The sequence below is a fragment of the Podarcis filfolensis genome (genome assembly GCF_964270895.1).
Source record: "Podarcis filfolensis genome assembly, chromosome: 2".
Classification (NCBI taxonomy): Eukaryota; Metazoa; Chordata; class Lepidosauria; order Squamata; family Lacertidae; genus Podarcis; species Podarcis filfolensis.
Genome location: NC_139605.1, coordinates 16034414 through 16053697, shown reverse-complemented (window position 1 = coordinate 16053697; position 19284 = coordinate 16034414).

The following is a 19284-nucleotide window of genomic DNA, read 5'->3' as shown; positions in this document are numbered from 1 at the left end:
CTTCCACACCCTTGAGCCAGTGTGGTGTAGTGGTTAAGATCTGGTGAACCGGGTTCGATTCCCCACTCCTCCACATGCAGCTGCTGGGTGACCTTGGGCTAGTCACTCTGAAGTCTCTCAGCCCCACTCACCTCACAGAGTGTTGTGGGGGAGGAAGGGAAAGGAGATTGTTAGCCACTTTGAGACTCCTTAGGGTAGTGATAAAGCGGGATATCAAACCCAAACTCTTCTTCTTCATCATCATCCTAGTTGCCCTCCTCTGCACATGTTCCAGCTTGTCAACATCCTTCTTAAAATGGACACAGTATTCCAGAGGTGGTATGACCAAGGCAGAATGAAATCTGAACTCCCTACAACTAGTTATCATTGTTCTGATGAAATGTAGGAAACAAACAAGTAGTAGCAATAGTAGTAATATTAATCTTTGTTCTCGGATTCTTCCCTTTGTGTGTCATAAGATGCAATCTTAACTCAAAATCCCCTGGGATGCATGAGTTAGGACAGGCATAGGCAAACTCCAGACCTCCAGATGTTTGGGACTACAATTCCCACCATCCCTAGCTAACAGTACCAGTGGTCAGGGATGATGGGAATTGTAGTCCCTCTGCAGTAAGGGGAAAGCCTTCCCACTGACTTTGCTTGCAACTCCTGTCTTAAGGGTGCATTTGCGTATGAATAGGGTGAGCCTATGAACTGGATTCGGGAACTAAAAGTGTTTACCATCATGTGGTGGAATTGCAAAGTAATCAGAAGTTACCCCCTTACTGCAGAGGGATATTTGAGAGTCAAAATGGCTTCATGAATTGCAGTCCCAAACATCTGGAGGGCCAGTTCTGGAGAGCTACGCCAGCATAACTAACTCACCCTGCTTCAGCCTGGGCTCTGGCTTACAGTTTAAACCAAATACACAGATTACAAGGATAGTTAAGGCTATATATAATACACGTCAGCTGGAACAAATCCTTATGAGCAATAGCATTGCACTGCCCCTGTGCTATAAAGTTCTCCAAGAGGCACACATACCTGTCTCAGCTCTGCTTCAATTAGAGAGTGTTCAAGCCAAGGCAGGCAGGCAACACCTGCCTCAACAAATGCCATAATTATTTAAACTGCTAATTAAGACATTAGACTCGGTGGTTCCTCCTTCAAACTGAAACTCGACATTGGTGTTTTACAAGGTGCCAATGGCTATTCAGAAACAAACTCATTAGGCGTGAATGAATAAGTGTTTGCAGTGGTTACCTAAGGGGATGTGGAGCTAGGATACTCTATTTTGGCCTTGCCAGACCTCAGGTTCACCTTTATCTCCCAGCCTTTAGCATGTGACCCACTTTTAACGAAAACTATATACAGATCTCTCTCTCTCTCCATGTGTGTGTGTGTGTTTTCCTTTCCTCCTTCTCCTTGTCTTTCTCCTATTTGCTCACCCTGGACTCAGCTATACACCTGCAAATAAAATGTTTTAAATGTGTTGTAAAGTGCAATATGTAAATGTGACACTAGATAGCAAAACTGAGCTATGCAAAATTCAGTGTATTTTTCAAAACGTTTTTTTAAAAAGGACTTTTCACAGCGTTTTCAATATGTGTGTAGATTCCACCCCTGTCTCCTAAAATAAAAACTTTAAAATACTACAGTGAAAAGTCTTGTGGCATCTTAAAGATGAACACATTTGCAGAGATCCATCTGATGGAGAGCACACTGGACCACGAAAGCTCATGTGAAGAAGAGCAAAATGTGGTCCTCTTCAGATGTTATTGGACTACAAGTGCCCTTGGTGCTCACTTTTGTCAGTGGTAAGGGATGATGAAAGTTGTAGTCCGCAGCTGCCCCTGGCTTGTGCCAAAATGAATTTGACTCCTTTTTGGGTTTGCTGCAGCAGATTATGGCAGTAATACAAAGTCCCCATCCCTACCACCACAACCTGGAGATGCAGTGCAGAATCTGGCCTACTACCATGTATGATTGCGGGGCAGAAGGTGTGGAGGCAGTAAGATCATTGTACCTGTTGTAGATGTGACCTCTAGCCAGAGAATATTGGCCGCATAGCTGGAGCCTGTGAGGTTAGTTTGCTGCAGCATGAGCAAGACATGCCAACACAAGCTAGGCAGCTGTTGCTTTATTCAATAAATAATTGGAGACAGACAGTCAGGTCATATATCCACAGCAGTGACAAGAGGAAGAGAAATGATTGCTGGGAGGAACTCAGAGAGAAGGAACACCACGGTGCACCTCTAGCGAGAAATCAGGAATATCTGAAGAATTATGTTAAATAAGAATTATGTTAAATAAACATTAGTGGGGTGGGAGTAAATCCTAGCAGTTTCAAGTATTGAAGATATAGTGATTAAGGAGAAAAATAAAATGTATGGAGTAATTAGAATATGCAGTTGTAATTATGGTGCTGGAGGAGACTCTTGAGAGTCCCATGGACTGCAAGAAGATCAAGGCTATCCATTCTGAAGGAAATCAGCCCTGAGTGCTCACTGGAAGAACAGATCCTGAAGCTGAGGCTCCAATACTTTGGCCACCTCATGAGAAGAGAAGACTCCCTGGAAAAGTCCCTAATGTTGGGAAAGATGGAGGGCACAAGGAGAAGGGGACGACAGAGGACGAGATGGTTGGACAGTCTTCTCAAAGCATGAGTTTGACCAAACTGCGGGAGGCAGTGGAAGACAGGAGTGCCTGGCGTGCTCTGGTCCATGGGGTCACGAAGAGTCGGACACGACTAAACGACTAAACAACAACAATGGATAAATAAATGGAACCATGGAAGTGGGGGAAAGAGAAGTTGATGATTATGAATGCATGGTTATGTTGACTGAAATGCGAAAAATTGTAATGGAATAGTATACACAAAAATATTTTAGAAAACGAAAACCAGACACTTTCCTCTGCCCCACAAAACATGTCCCACCAATATCAGTCTCTGCAGCCTCAGTAGGTGCTGTAATTCTCCGGTAATTGGACTTTAACCCCAAACGTGTACTCTTCCCTTGTCTACTGAGACTGACAGATGCCAACAACAAAGTAGTTGTTCAGCATATCGCCTCTGCAGCTGTTTCTTGGCCAAGTAATTCTTGACCAAGTAAATGGGACAGTGCCAGCCTGGAGCTGGTGCAACAGCCAAGCACAGTGCTGTTACGGGACAGCAGTAAGACCAGCTCAGGATCCAACAGATCCTGGGCTCCCCACCTCCAGAGCAATGTGTTTTGGAGTTCAGTCAGCACTCCTGAGCGTCTGGCAGACGGAATGGGATGCGCCCCTTATTTGCACCACTCGGTCAAGGTTGCACAATTAAAGGACTCGGTCTTTAGTGCAATGAAGAATCAGAGATTTTGCGAATCAGAAAGCAAATGCATATGAATGTGGGGTGAATGAATGGCTAATGGCAAGATGTGTAAGCCTGCAACAAGCAAATCAGAATGATTAATAATAATAATAATAATAATAATAATAATAATAATAATAAATTTTATTTATATCCCGCCCTCCCCAGCCGAAGCCGGGCTCAGGGCGGCTAACAACAATAAAACAGTACAAAAGTACAGCATAAACAACACTCTAAAATCATTCATTATAAAATTAATTAATTCAAGCCACTGGCAACCATTGGGCCAGAGCTCCGCGAAGATTGCCGAGGGAGGGAGTCAGGCTGTGCCCTGGCCAAAGGCCTGGTGGAACAGCTCTGTCTTGCATCCCTGCGGAAAGATGTCAAGTCCCGCAGGGCCCTGGTCAATTGTGTCAGAGTGTTCCACCAGATCGGAGCCACAGCCGAAAAAGCCCTGGCTCTAGTTGAGGCCAGCCTAACTTCTCTGTGGCCTGGGACCTTCAAGATGTTTTTATTTGAAGACCGTAAGTTTCTCAGTGGGGCATACCAGGAGAGGCGGTCCTGTAGGTACGAGGGTTATTAATCAATAACAACCGGGATATATTCTAACCTCTGCATCAGCGAATCAGGGCAATCGCTGCATAAGCTGGCCGCCAGGAAGATCCCTCTGTTTCTCCCCCCTCCCTGCAGGGAAATTATTCCAGGAGCTCCCAGCCCCACTTCTGGGACAAATTAAATTGGAACGGAAAAATTCTCACACTGAGAAAAGGCTCAAAATAAAGTGTGCAGGTTAAATAAACTGACACAATGTTCCTGCTTTGTGCCAAGTTGCTCCAGATACAGAGTTTGTCCTTTCTCTGAAGGAAAAGTGGGTTGTTAAAGCCAAGGGAGCCAGAAATTTTGAAGTGAGAAGTTGGAGCGTCCCTTTCCATTTATTTCATATCAATATCGGAACACTGCCTTTCAGAGCTAACCCTCCTGAGGGAGCTCGCATCACACTAAAACAAAAATAAAATCCCATAAAATTCATTGCAAATCACGGTCTGTACTTAAACATTGACACAGCAGCCGTTGAAACCAATACAGAGCACTGGATTTGCTAATCAAAAGCAGCTTGAAAGAGAACAATTGTTTGATTGGCAATTTGTTAATTTTTTAATATGGTTTATGTTGTGATTGTGACGTTCTGTTGTGTTATTGTTATTTATCATTTGTAAGCCGCTTTGTGAACTTGTGTGAGTGAAAAGCGGCACAGAAATAAAGTAAAAGAAAATGAAATGGAACAAAACATTAGAATAAAGGTAAAAGGTAAAGGACTCCTGGACGGTTGTGTCCAGCCAAAGGCAACTATGGGGTTGTGGCGCTCATCTCACTTTCAGGCCAAGGGAGCTGGCGTTTGTCCACAGACAGCTTTCCGGGTCATGTGGCCAGCAGGACTAAACCACTTCGGGCGCAACGGGACACCATGATGGAAGCCAGAACACAACGAAATGCCGTTTACCTTCCCGCTGCAGCGGTACCTATTTATCTACTTGCACTGGCGTGTTTTCGAACTGCTAGGAGATGTTTTATTGTGTTTTTAATATCCTGTTGGAAGCTGCCCAGAGTGGCTGGGGAGTCCTGGCCAGATGGGTGGGGTATAAGTAATAAATTATTATTAATAATATTATTTTTATTAGGTTGGGATTACAATAATGGAGCAGTCAAGGCCACGTGGGGTGGCTGTGTGTCACTCCCCTAGATATGCTGATATATATTTTGCATCCTTAGGGTGTTTCCTGATGGTCTGCGTCCTTTCAAAGTATGTTGGTTAGACTGGTCCATTATCCTGCAACAGTTTAGTGCAGTTCCATGTGGATTCCTTGAAAAGGAGACAATGACTGCTCCCCACATTAAACTGGAGGCGCTCTTTGCGTGGTCACGCGCAGCCCCCTGGACTCTATGCAACACCATTAGCACAGGCTTGGCTTCGCCTTCCCCAGGTGGGATACCTGGAGGTCTCCGCCTACCTCAGCCAGTTGCCCAGTCGCACCTGGGGAGGTGTTGCCAAGGTGATGAGGCCAGGTAGGGGGAGGAACCACCTGCCCACACAATAGGGGGAGGATTGTACCTGAGAATCGTCAGTTGGCTCCAGAGCTTCTCCCACCCTACCCACTCTCAGTTAAGACTTCTTTTGCAGGTTAACCTTTTCTCCACAGGTACACGGGCGCTGCTACGTCAAGGTTGCTGTTGAAGGGCCGGAAAGGAATTCTCCTGCATTGGCAGGTTTGCCTTTCCTGTAGCAAAACGTCACAACTTTGGCAGTATCAGGCCTTGGGTGGAATCCTTTAGTCTATCTTCCCTAAGGGGGGGCGTGCAGCAGTGACCCACGCCCCCTCCTCTTTGCGGCGGCGATACCAGGGTTCCCCATTAAAGGGGTTGATTGAGGGGAGGCTTTGGCCGTACGCCTAGAGATTATCATTGCTCTCCCCTGCGAAGGCGGTGTAACGGGGGCGGGCTCTCACTGCTTGAACATATTGTGGTGTTTGCCTCCTAGGATGGGTCAAGGAAAGGGTTAAAATTGGTGTGATGTGATTGGCCAGTGAGAATGCAAGGGGGGAGTAAAAGATAGAGTGGGAGTTTTTGAAAAGTCAGTTGAGGTCTGGGGGTTGACGGTTGAGGTTTGTCAGTTGGGAGTTGAGGCTTGGATGTTGGAGAAGGAAGAGGGTGGAATAGGCAGTGGGTTGGTTGAGTTATATTGTGAGAGAGTGAGAGTAATTGTTAGGGAGTTAGATAGATAGTTGGGAATAATTCAGTTTGAAGTTGTAGGAACTAAGATTTAAGAAACTGACAAGAGAAAAATAAACAGAAACCATATGCTTATTCCTGCACTTAAAAATAAACTTGATTAGTTGTTTATGTTAACTACTGTCTGGACTCCGTGTGTCCCCGTGAAAAGCGGGGTGGTGGCAGCGAAGAAAGCAACCACAGTGGTGGCACAGGGTCAATAGACCGTCAAACGTCCGGGGGCCCTGTGTGATCGCCACACATATGTTCTCCAGAGCCAGCCCATCCCCCCCCCAACACTGGATAACCCTGATGTTCCCCAGATCCCCGGCAGGGGACCGGGAGGGATAAACGCCCAATGCCTGAGCCAAGGTCTACTCACATCTGAAACATAATAAAGTTGTGGCCAGTTTTAATCCCATAGCACGTTGTCTTTGTCTTGAGTCGTTATTCCACATGGGGGCTGCCCAGGGTTGGGGGACTCCGCCTGTCCATGCAAATGCCACTAGATGCCTCTGAATACCAGTTGCTTAAAATTAGAAGTGGGGAGAGATTGTTGTTGTCCTCAAGTCCTCCTTGGGGAAATCTCATAGTCATCTGGTTGGTCACCAGGAGATCAAGATGACACACCAGATGAAGCTTCAGCCAGACCCAGCAAGGCTCTTCATAGGCTCTTAAGCTCACTTCATTGCAGAACTTAGAATGTGAGAATAAACTACTGCCTGTAAAAGCTTAAAGCCAGTGTTTCCCAAACTTAGTTCTCCAGCTGTTTGCGGACTACAATTCCCATCATCCCTGACCACTGGCCTTGCTAGCTAGAGGTGATGGGAGTTGTAGTCCGAAAACAGCTGGTGACCCAAGTTTGGGAAACACTGGCTCAAGCAGTCATTTTCATGATTTATGTAAGGTTGTTAGAATAAAGCTTAAGAACTCTGGATCTAAAAAGTTTAGTGGTGTTGCCTTTGTTGTAAAACAACAATCCTTTGCCATTTGCCATGCTTGGTGGGTGAGAGGAATGTCATTGAGACAAAATTCAGGGTGCTTGATAATTGGTTTATCATCTCCTTAATGAGTAGCTTCTATTTAAAGACAAATAAGGCTGTATCTTACAGATATCTAGGGGACACACTGCAGAGACTGCCCTATTTCTGCTCCTGCTTTCAGACTGAATGCCACCAGGAAAATGGAAGGTATGTGTGTCTTTCTATCTCTCCATCCATCTACCCTGTGTCTTGTACAGCGATGAGTTTTGACTATTATATGGCTGCTCTTTGACCAGTTCTGTATTAAGCTGCTTATAATCCCTGGCTGGGGGGAAATAATCATTGCCATCTTATCCCTATCCATGCATGAATTTTATTTTGTTTTTGTTTTATAAATCTTTCCATTGTGACACAATTTCACCTGGATGTTCAAACACCTTTGATTTCTTTTCTCTATTACATTTCTCATTGCAATAGGCTCCCCCCCATTTTATCACACATACTGACCCGCTGTCCTGCTGTCATTATACTTTAAAATCCAGCATCTATCTGTTCACCATGTAGTTCTCAAATGCTCACCAGTAAAATACGATTTTCCAGATTCGCATGTCTATAAATAATATCCAATTTGCTTACTTTTCCCTATGCCTCATTACCTTTTCGCTCTCCTTCGTTATGACTACGGCACCTTATATATATGTATAAGTGCATAAATATTTCAAATAGATTCTCATTTCCCAGTGCAATTGAGTCCCAAGGAAGCTGAAAGGATAGGAATCGTCTTGTTCTCCCCCTGCCCTTAAAGTTCGCAGTCAGGGCCGCCTTTAGCAGATGCAGCACCAGGGTGCAAATATCCGCCCAGCACCCCCCAAATTACCATGGATAGTTGGAGGGCGAAGCTGCACACTGCCAGCCATGCCCCCACCCGCAACTCTCCCCCATGCTGCTGTGGGACAGCCATATGGTTGGCGGGGCGCAGCTAGGGGGGCGTGCAGGGAAGGGGGAAGTGGCCGGCAAAGCCGCGCAGCTCCCCCACTTGCTGGGACGCCCCTGAGAGGCTGGCGCCCTGGCGCAACGCACCACTAATCCCTATGGGAAAGACGTCTCTGTTCATAGTTATACTATGGGAATTTGCTACTCCAAGCTGTGGCAATAGACAGGAGCTTATGCTGCTTTATAAAAAAATATCGGAGGAATTCAGGGTGGTAAAGAAATCAGTGGCTACTAGCCATCGTGATGGCTTATACCTGGCTCCAGTATACCTGAAGGAGCGTCTCCACCCCCATCGTTCTGCCCAGACACTGAGGTTCAGTGCTGAGGGCCTTCGGTCGGTTCCCTCACTGCGTGATTTTTGCATTTTTGTATGTTTGCTTTGCTGATGTTGTTCAGTTTTAAATCAATTGGTATTTGTATTCTACGCATTGTGACCAATTGTGATGGCTTACAGCAATAAAGATTTCATTCACTGATAGGGCCGGATTTAGGTTTGATGAGGCCCTAAGCTACTGAAGGTAATGGGGCCCTTTATATGCCCAGCTGTCCTTTGTCAACAATGAATTGTCACTGTTTTTGTGTGTTGAATATACAGTGGTACCTTGGGTTACAGACGCTTCAGATTACAGACACTTCAGGTTACAGATGCTTCAGGTTACAGACTCCTCTAACCCAGAAATAGTACCTTGGGTTAAGAACTTTGCTTCAGGATGAGAACAGAAATCACACGGCAGCAGCGGGAGGCCCCATTAGCTAAAGTGGTACCTCAGGTTAAGAACAGTTTCAGGTTAAGAACGGACCTCCGGAATGAATTAAGTTCTTAACCTGAGGTACCACTGTACCGTATTTTTCGCTCTACCACTTTATGCTATATGGTAATCTATGGACCCAATAGGTATCTAAAGCCATTTGCACGTAACAAAATATGTGTTTTATTAAAGTAATTGTTGAACTGAAGTACAATTAAGAAGTATATTAATAGTGAAATACAATTAGGAAGAAGTATATTACAGTATAGTGAAATAATTCTTAAACTCTAACTTATTTTGGAAATGTACATCCAGTTTTTCCCCCTTTATGTTTTTTGGGGCCCCCAAGAGAGTGGGGCCCTAAGCTACAGCTTGTTTAGCTTATACATAAATCCAGCACTGTTCATCAATACCAGTGACTGAACATAACAAGAGCCCTGCTGGATCCTATCTAGTCCAGCATTCAGTTTTCACAGATGCCTGAGGGAAACCCACAAGGAGGAACTGAGCACCAGGTTCCCCTCCTGAAGTTTCCTGCAACTGGCATTCAGGCAGAGAGCATCACCATGGAGACGGACCATAGATAGGCATCAATTGCCCCCATGTCTTGCTTACAGCCAGTGTGGTGTAGTGGTTAAGAGCAGTGGACTTGTAATCTGGTGAACCGGGTTCGCTTCCCCGCTCCTCCACATGCAGCTGCTGGGTGACCTTGGGCCAGTCACACTTCTCTGAAGTCTCTCAGCATCACTCACCTCACAGAGTGTTTGTTGTGGGGGAGGAAGGGAAAGGAGAATGTTAGCCGCTTTGAGACTCCTTAGGGTAGTGATAAAGCGGGATATCAAATCCAAACTCCTCCTCCTCCCCTCCTCCTCCTTCTCCTCCTCCTCCTCTTCCTCTTCCTCTTCTGGATTTCCTATCTGGTTAGCCACTGTGGGGAACAAGTTATTAGACTAGGCAGGCCCTTATTCTGACCCAGCAGAGTTTTCCTTATGCTCTTGTGTTAAACTGTAACAGCTCTCACTGATCAGGGTGTGTGTGTGTGTGTGTGTGTGTGTGTGTGTGTTCCCCAAGACTGCTTTTGTTGATAAAATCATTGGCAGGATTATTGTAACACCCTGCAGTTTTATAAGAATATACATTTAAAGAGGACGGATAAATGAGCAAATTAATTTGGATATGCAGAAGCTATTAAAAAATAAATTTAAGGAACCCCAAAAAGAAGGGGGTGGAAGTCAAGTTTTGAAATGTCAAAATGAGTGTTAAAATTAGTGAAATGTCTAAAACTAGTGAGATGTATAAACTTGAAAAGTATAAATAAACAAAATATCAAAAAATAATAATAATTAATAATTCATTTATTTGAAAAAAAAAATATTTTGAAAAGTGCAATATAATAAAACAACAACAACAACAACACATGCTTTTGTTGACTTCCGGTTAGCGCCGGCGCTTAATGGCGGATCTCAACCGGAGCTCCGGGAGAGATCTGCTTCGCGGGTTCGGGTCCTGTCAGCTACGGCGAAGCGGGGACCCTTAAAAATCACAGGCGCGTTGCCTGTGAACTGGAGACTCGGCGGGCACCTTTGCGCCCCCCCGACGCTGCGAAATAGCCTTTTTAAAGGCTCCGGAGCAGCGGAGGGGTCTTGGAGCGGTGCTGAGAGTCGTCTTCACCCAGCCTGCGAAGCGAAGCCGCGTCGCCATTAGCGGAGAGCGCTGACTTCTTCCCGTGAAATTGGATTAAAAGAACAACTATCCGTGAGTAGGATTGACTGCTAAAGTATAAATTGGACTCTAAAATAAAGAAATTGGGCACCGAGACGGATAAGCACTAAAAAGGAAGTCTGCTTTCCGTTCTGTAGCAAGATCAAAGCGAAAGGCACTCTAGCTGTAACTGCTTGAAAGGAAACTTGCGGGATTTAAGAAATCCACCACCAAAGCAAAGAACTCCCCCCCCGAAGGCAGGAGGGGGGGGAAGAAGATTTTAAAAGTGTTTCCCTGCCAATTTAAAAGAATTGGATTAAGTACCGCTGCTTTTTAACCTGGGATCGGACTGCCGGAGAAAAGGAACCGGCTAAGGACTGTTGCTATAAGAAGCTAAAAAGTATCTTAAATTGACTTTGGTTACTTCCAATTTGAAACACTGTTTCTGTGGTATTACAAAGTTACTTACAGGACACTATTGATTGGGATCCCCTTGAAAGAGAAAAGAAAAATTGAAAGGGACTAGGAAACTTTTATTCCTTTTTTTTTGAAGAGTGTGGGATTATTTTGAGAAGCATAGAACTGACTCTACGCCCTCTAGAGGACCTACAAATTGTTTCAGCAACAAGTGGAGTTTAAAATTTGAGAACTTTTGTTTGTGAGCTCCAAAGTCTGGGAATGACCTTGACTAAAAGACTTTGTTATGGCAGATGGTAAAGAGAAAGGGGATTTACAAGAAACAACCTTGAGATCTGGCAGACAATACAAAATTGACCCTTTCATGCAAAGAAGGGCTTCTGTAACAGGAGCCTCTGGAACTATAGTGGCTGCAAAGCCAAAAGTGAAAGCAATGTCTACAGAAGAATCATTTGCCAAGGTATTGGAGAAGATAAATGACTCTTTGGAGGAACTAAAAAAGCAAGGTGCGGAGACTAAATTGCAAGTTGCTGAAACTAAAGTACAAGTTGCTGAAACAAATAAAAAAATTGAAGAAATCTCTGGGAAAATTGACCTAAATACTAAAAGTATAACTGACCTAGGGAATAAAGTGAACTCAAATGCAGAAGCAATTGGGAAATTATTGGAAGATTCATCTATAACACGAAAGATAGCTGAGGAAGCTAAGGAAATTGCAACTGCTGCGGAGGAAAAATTTCCACCAGTTTACAAGAAATTGGACGAATATGAACTGGCACTCTCTATGCAGGATATGCAACGCAAGGAGAGGAACCTAAGGATCAGACTTGTGCCGGAAAAGGAAGGAGACAACTTGGTGGATTATTTGACAAAAGAATTTTCTGATTTTTGGAAGCAGGAGTTGAAGAAAGAGGACTTTAAGATAGAAAGTGCATTTAGATTGGGAATAAGACAGAAGAAGAATCGACCCAGAGATTGTCTTATTACTTTAAGATCAAAGGAGGAGCGAGATAAAATACTGAACCTGCACTACCAAACAGCCCTTCGAATTGAAGACTTTTTTATTGAGATTTTTAAAGACATCCCTAAGAGTATCTTGGACGCAAGAGGACATTATAAGGACCTGGTGACACTGCTGAAGAAGAACTACATACCATTCAGGTGGGAATTTCCCCAAGGCTTGTCTTTTAAATATAAGGGAAAGAAGAGAAGAATAAAGACTGTAAGTGATAAAGACAAGTTCTTGGGAGAGCACGAAGAAGACCTACAGAAAGAGACATTTCCAGGACAGGGGCATCCATCACTGGACACGAACACGGCACCACCGACGGACGAGGAACAAAAACAGGGAGCTGTAGGAGGAAGGAGTAAATAATCCCATCATGGCTCTGCAACTTCTAACCTGGAATTGTAACGGCTTAAACATTCCCAGGAAGAGAAAAAGTATATTTCATGCCTTAAAGAAAGACCAATTGGACTTGATTTGCCTACAAGAGACCCACGTGACAAGAGCACACAGAAAATTACTAATAAATAAAAGACTGGGACAGGAATTTATATCTTCAGACAGAGTAAAAAAGAGAGGAGTGGTGATCTATGCAAAAGAAAAATTGCAACCGAAACAAATCTTTAAAGATGATCAAGGAAGATATTTGGCAATTGAAATTCAATCTCAAGGAGAGAAGTATTTGATAGTGGGAATCTATGCACCAAACGAAGGGAAAGCTGAATTTTTTAAGAAGTTGCATGAAATCTTGATGGACCATATGGATTACAACTTAATTTTGATGGGAGATATGAATGGAGTAGTTTCAACAAATATGGACAAGGCACAAAGACAGGTAATAACAAAAGATGGAAGACTACCAAAGACTTTTTTTGAAATGACTGACAACATGGACTTGATTGATATTTGGAGAACAAAACACCCATTAGAAAGAGAGGGAACCTTCTTTTCTGAAGCCAAAATGACATGGACAAGGATTGACCAAATCTGGGTGACTAGCAGTATGGCTCCGAACATAAAAAAAGTAGAAATCTGCCCAAAAACTTTCTCCGACCATAATGCTGTAAAGATGGTGATGAGGCAAACAACAACTGGTTCCTTCAGATGGAGAATGAATGACACCTTATTCAGAGATGAGGAGATCTGCAAGAAGGCCCAAAAAACCTTGAAAGACTATTTTGAAATCAACTTAAGGTCTGAAGTAGAAAAAAGAATAGTATGGGACGCAAGCAAAGCCGTGATGAGAGGGTTTTTGATTCAGCAAAATACTTTAAAGAAGAGAAAGCAAAATGAGAAAAAGGAGAGAATTTTGGAAAAGATAAAAGAAGGGGAAAAACAATTAAGATCGAAGCCAAAATCCCAAGAGATTTTAAGAGAAATCAAATTCCATCAAACACAATATATGGAACTGATGAATCAAGAATTAGAGTGGAAAATTAAACAAATGAGACAAAAGACCTTTGAATCTGCTGATAAATGTGGCAAGTTACTGGCTTGGCAAATAAAGAAGAGACAAAAACTCAACACGGTAACAAATATAGAAGTGGAAGGAAAAAACATAAGCAACCCAGCGGAAATTAGGAATTGTTTTCAGAACTACTTTAGACAACTTTACACACAAGGGCCGCAGAAAGAAATGGACATACAACAGTTCCTCGAGGAAAATGGGCTGAAAAAGGTTTCGCAAGAAAGTAAGACAATATTGAACCAGGAGATATCAGCACAAGAAATAGAAGATGCCATTCAAGGCATGACGCTGGGCAAATCCCCCGGACCGGATGGACTGACTTCCAAATATTACAAAGTTTTGAAGGAAGGGTTGATACAACCTCTGAAGGAAGTCTGCAATGAGATTATGGAGGGGAAAAGGGCACCCGATACGTGGAGAGAGGCCTACATTACACTTATACCAAAGACAGAGACTGAAAAGACTCAACTTAAAAACTACCGACCCATCTCGTTATTGAATGTGGATTACAAAATCTTTGCTGACATTTTAGCAAAGAGACTGAAAAGAGTTTTGATGGAGGAGATTCACGGGGACCAAGCGGGCTTTCTCCCAAAAAGGCATTTGTCGAACAATGTAAGGAATATAATTGACATTTTGGAAAAGCTGGAAGTGAACATAAACACTAAAGCTGTTTTGATATTTGTGGATGCCGAGAAAGCCTTTGACAACATTTCTTGGAGTTTTATGTTGAAGAACCTCCGGGGGATGGGGGTAGGCCAAGGGTTTGAGAATGGTATAGGTGCAATATACTCTGAACAGAAAGCCAAACTAATTGTAAATAATGTGGTTACAGAAGAGTTCAAGATTGAAAAAGGGACACGTCAGGGGTGCCCTATCTCCCCACTACTTTTTATATCGGTCCTGGAGGTTTTGCTTAATATGATTAGGAGGGACCAGTTGGTTAAAGGGATTCAGGTCGGAGCTAAACAATATAAACTGAGAGCATTTGCAGATGACTTAGTACTTACATTACAAGAGCCAGAAGCTAGCACGAAAAGAGTTTTGGAAATAATTCAAAAGTTTGGTCAAATGGCAGGATTTAAATTGAATAAGTCTAAGACAAAGGTTTTGGAGAAAAATTTGACACAGATAGAAAAGGAAAGGTTTCAGAACGAGACAGGGTTAACTGTGGTTAAAAAAGTGAAATATTTGGGTATAAATATGACAGCTAAAAATGTGAATTTGTTTAAAGATAATTATGAAAAAACTTGGAGAGAAGTGAAAAAAGATTTGGAGATTTGGTCCAACTTAAAGCTTTCCTTGTTAGGCCGTATTGCAGCTATAAAAATGAATGTATTGCCAAGAATGTTGTTTTTGTTCCAAGCATTGCAAATAATTGATAAAATGGATTGTTTCAAGAGGTGGCAAAAAGACATATCTAAATTTGTCTGGCAGGGCAAAAAGCCCAGAATTAAATTTAAGATATTAACGGATTCAAAGGAAAGAGGGGGGTTTGCCCTGCCAGACTTTAAACTTTACTATGAAGCGGCAGCTTTCTGCTGGCTGAAAGAATGGCTACTTCTTGAAAACACAGACATTTTGGATTTGGAGGGTTTTAATAACATTTTTGGGTGGCATGCATATTTGTGGTATGACAAGGTTAAAGCACATAAAAGTTTCAAAAATCATATTGTCAGAAAAGCACTATTAAATGTCTGGGTCAGATATAAAGACTTGCTGGAAAATAAAACTCCAAGGTGGCTGTCGCTAATGGAAGCTAAGGCAGTTAAAAAGTTAAATATGGAGTCCAAGTGGCCAAGATACTGGAAATTTTGGAAAAGGAAGGGGACAAATTGAAATTGCAGAGTTTTGAGAAATTAAAAGGGAAGGTGAGAGACTGGTTGCACTATCATCAAATAAATGAAGCGTTTAAACTGGACAGTAAAATTGGCTTCCAGGTGGAAAAATCAAAATTGGAGACAGAACTGTTAGAACCCAGTACTAAGAATTTGTCCAAAATGTACAATTTGCTGCTGAAATGGAATACACAAGATGAAACGGTTAAATCGGTCATGATTAAATGGGCTCAGGACATTGGTCATAATATTTTGTTTGCTGATTGGGAAAAGTTGTGGACCACCGGGATGAAATTTACGGCATGTAATGCCTTAAGAGAAAACATTATGAAAATGATATATAGGTGGTACATAACCCCAGTCAAGCTTGCAAAGATTTACCATTTGCCTGACAATAAATGTTGGAAATGTAAAGAAACTGAAGGTACATTTTTTCATCTTTGGTGGACTTGCCCGAAGATTAAGGCATTCTGGGAAATGATCTATAATGAACTTAAAAAGGTATTTAAATATACTTTCCCCAAGAAACCAGAGGCCTTTCTCTTGGGTATTGTCGGCCAAGGGGTGTTAAAGACGGATATAACTTTCTTTATGTATGCTACAACAGCAGCTAGAATACTCATTGCGAAGTACTGGAAGACGCAAGAACTACCCACACTGGAAGAATGGCAGATGAAGGTGATAGACTATATGGGCTTGGCAGAAATGACGAGCAGAATCCGAAACCAGGGAAGAGAAGCAGCGCAAGAAGAATGGAAAAAATTCAAGGACTATTTAAAGAAATATTACAAAGTTAATGAAAGTTAGAATGATGTTGGACTGGAAAGTAAATGGTTACTATTAGTAATGGTTAAGACAAGGAGAATAAAGAAGAATAGTCTAAATTTAAATTAAAATAAGGGAAGATTTGCTGAACAATCGATAAGAATTTGGAATACAGAAAGGGGAGGCATGAGGAAGTCGGGGAAGATATGAAATTAGGATATGAAATGATACATGTTTTTTGTTTTGTTTTTGTTTTTGTATGTTTATGTTTGTTGTATTGTGTTTATATGGAAAAATAAAAATATTATAAAAAAAAACAACAACAACACATGCTTTTGTTGAAACTCCACAGCAACAGGAAGTCTATAGACAAATAGTGCAATATCAGAGATTGCTCTGTGCACTGGGTTGTACCACCCAAAGTGCGCACAACCCAACACCCCCCCAGGAACGATGTGTTGTACTGGACTGTTTGTATACAGGCTTCCAGCTGCTGTGGCGTTTCTACAAAATCAGTCTCAGGGGAAACCCATCACATCCAGGCTTCTAAAAGACAGATGCAGTGAGGGGTGTTACAGTTTTCAGTGTGGTTTATCTTGAACACCACTGGTGTGAAATTAGAGGGTAAATGGAATTACTTTATGGGACCAACTGAAGGTTAACAACTGATCAAAAGAAAAAGGCTTTGTTTTGTTAGGCCAAAAATGGAAAATGAGCGAGGTCCCAACTAAAGAAGAATGGCAGCTTTTTGACAGAATATGCGCAGCTCACAGACTTTAACATATAGAATAAGCGAACAAGAAGAACATACGTTTAAAGAAGATTGGAATTTTTTTATTGAATTTATGGGAAATAATTGTGTACAGCTGAAAATGCTGGCAGCATTAAGATAAATTCAACAGTGTAAACAAGTTTTGATGGATGCAATAATGGAAAACTGAATGGTATAGTTTTTGTAAAATATGCAGGGATTTATGATTTATGATATGTAAAATGAACCATGGAAAGAGAAGAAGAGAAGTCATTGATATCTTGAGGATGTAAAATGAGTATTTTAAATGGTAAAATGAAAATTTAATTAAAAATTACAGTGGTACCTCGGGTTACAGACGCTTCAGGTTACAGACTCCGCTAACCCAGAAATAGTACCTCGGGTTAAGAACTTTGCTTCAGGATGAGAACAGAAATCGCACAGCGGTGGTGCAGCGGCAGCAGCGGGAGGCCCCATTAGCTAAAGTGGTACCTCAGGTTAAGAACAGTTTCAGGTTAAGAACGGACCTCCAGAATGAATTAAGTTCTTAACCCGAGGTACCACTATATATACGAAAAAAAGAAAAGAAAAAGGCCATAGGAAGCTGCTGTTCTGACAATAGAATAATAATGTGCGGTGTTGAGTTTGCTTTTCTTGTATTGTTGTTATCATTTGCTGCACCATCACAGGTTTCATTATTGCTGAACATGGTTGAAGATTAGAAAATGGAGCCAGTAGAAAAAGGAGGAATTGCCAACATTTGGGTAGGCAGCAACCAAAATTGCAACACAGTTGATGACCAGCAGACCAACAGTGCGGACATGCATTCTGTGACCAACACAACTACAACCCCCAGAAACACACCTACGCTTCAGAACACAGCTCCCATTGATGAAGACATTGTTACCTCTGAAGGCACATTTGCCATAACATCCAAAAGCTTCACCACATCTCGCCCTAGCCCAAACACCAGACATCAAAAGCACATCAGCCCAGCCCTTGAGAATGATACTGCTACTGTCGGCTGTAGGGGGAGAGACACTTCGGGAAAAAGCCACATCAGCATCGCGAAAGCAGCTCGTAGCAAGTCATCTTCTAGAGATACACCTGGAGAAGTCTCACGCCGGGAGTCCTCTTTCAAGTCCAAAGGTGCCCCAGGAAATGCTAATTCCACAGCTTCTGAAGATGCCTTGAGCAAAGGATGTGTTATCAAGGCAAGCTGTGCTGAAAATAAGGCATCTGCAACTGAGGAGACCAGCACAGTTCTTGGAAAGATCTCCACCACGGGTGACAATTTCTACAAAGCTCCCAGAAATATGGCTATGGATGAAAGCAACAGGGACACTGCTGTCGCTGTCACTCCTGGAATCAGCTGCTCTCCGACAATTGCGCTAGGAAATATTTGCAACAGGAAGTCAGTTCCTGGTCCTGGAGATAGCAATAGCATCACTTCTGGAGAAAAGGCTATTGATAGCTCATTCTTTGGAGAGGTCTTCAATACTGGAGACACTGCAATTGCTGCCACTGTCTTTGGTGCCACTATGGATACCAATAGCACTCAAGTAACCTCAAGCCCTGAGGACTGTACCACTAAAGTGGGAGACGTCACCAGTTTCTGTGATGAGTTAACCAGTGGTGCTAACCCTGTTTCTGACCCTGGAGAGATTTCAGCCGCCACTTTTAAAGAAACGTCCTGCTCTAGCCCTGAAAACGCCACTGTCTTCTCAGGGGGCGGCACTACCAACCTTTTCAGTGCGGAGAATTCAGTTGTCACTACAGCGTTTTCAGCTACCTCCCAACCACCTTCAGCTGTTGTCTCTACAAACATCAGCCTCGCTCTTGATGGCAACAACACAACTGCTGGTCCTGGAGGTAGTCCTACCAATGGAAACAAAACAGGACCTGTGTCTAGAGAAGCCAACGTTTCCTCTAGTACTGCTACAACATCCAGAGAAACCCACAAAGCCTCCACAGATGGCAGTCTTAACACTTCTGGCAATATATCCACCCCTGTCCCTTTAGGGACTGTCACAACAGGCTCTGGAAACTCTGTCACCATTCCTAGTGAGAATGACACGTCCCTTGGGAGCATCACAACCACTTGTTTAGACACTGCCACCATTAATGAGCCTTTTTTCATTCTCCCTGGAAACGTGACCAATGTTGTTGGCATCATAGACACTACAACTGGTATGTTTAAAAACATGGCCACAATCCACGGAAACATACCAGCCACTATTGTAGTAGAGACCATCACCATAGCCAACCCTTCTGAAGAAATTGCCACTGTGCCGTCTTCTGGAGATGTAAGGAAGACACCAATTCCTAGAGAGGAAGCTAGCACCGAGTCTGAAAATTCAACCGTTAAACCTAGCTCAATTCATGCCCATGAGAATGCTAATGCTGCTGGATATATTGATATCAGAGATTGTGGAGATAACACAATCAGGGAAGACAGCGTTGCAGCTGCTCCAGAAAATGCCAACCAAACCGAACTCTTAACTTCCTCTTTGAAG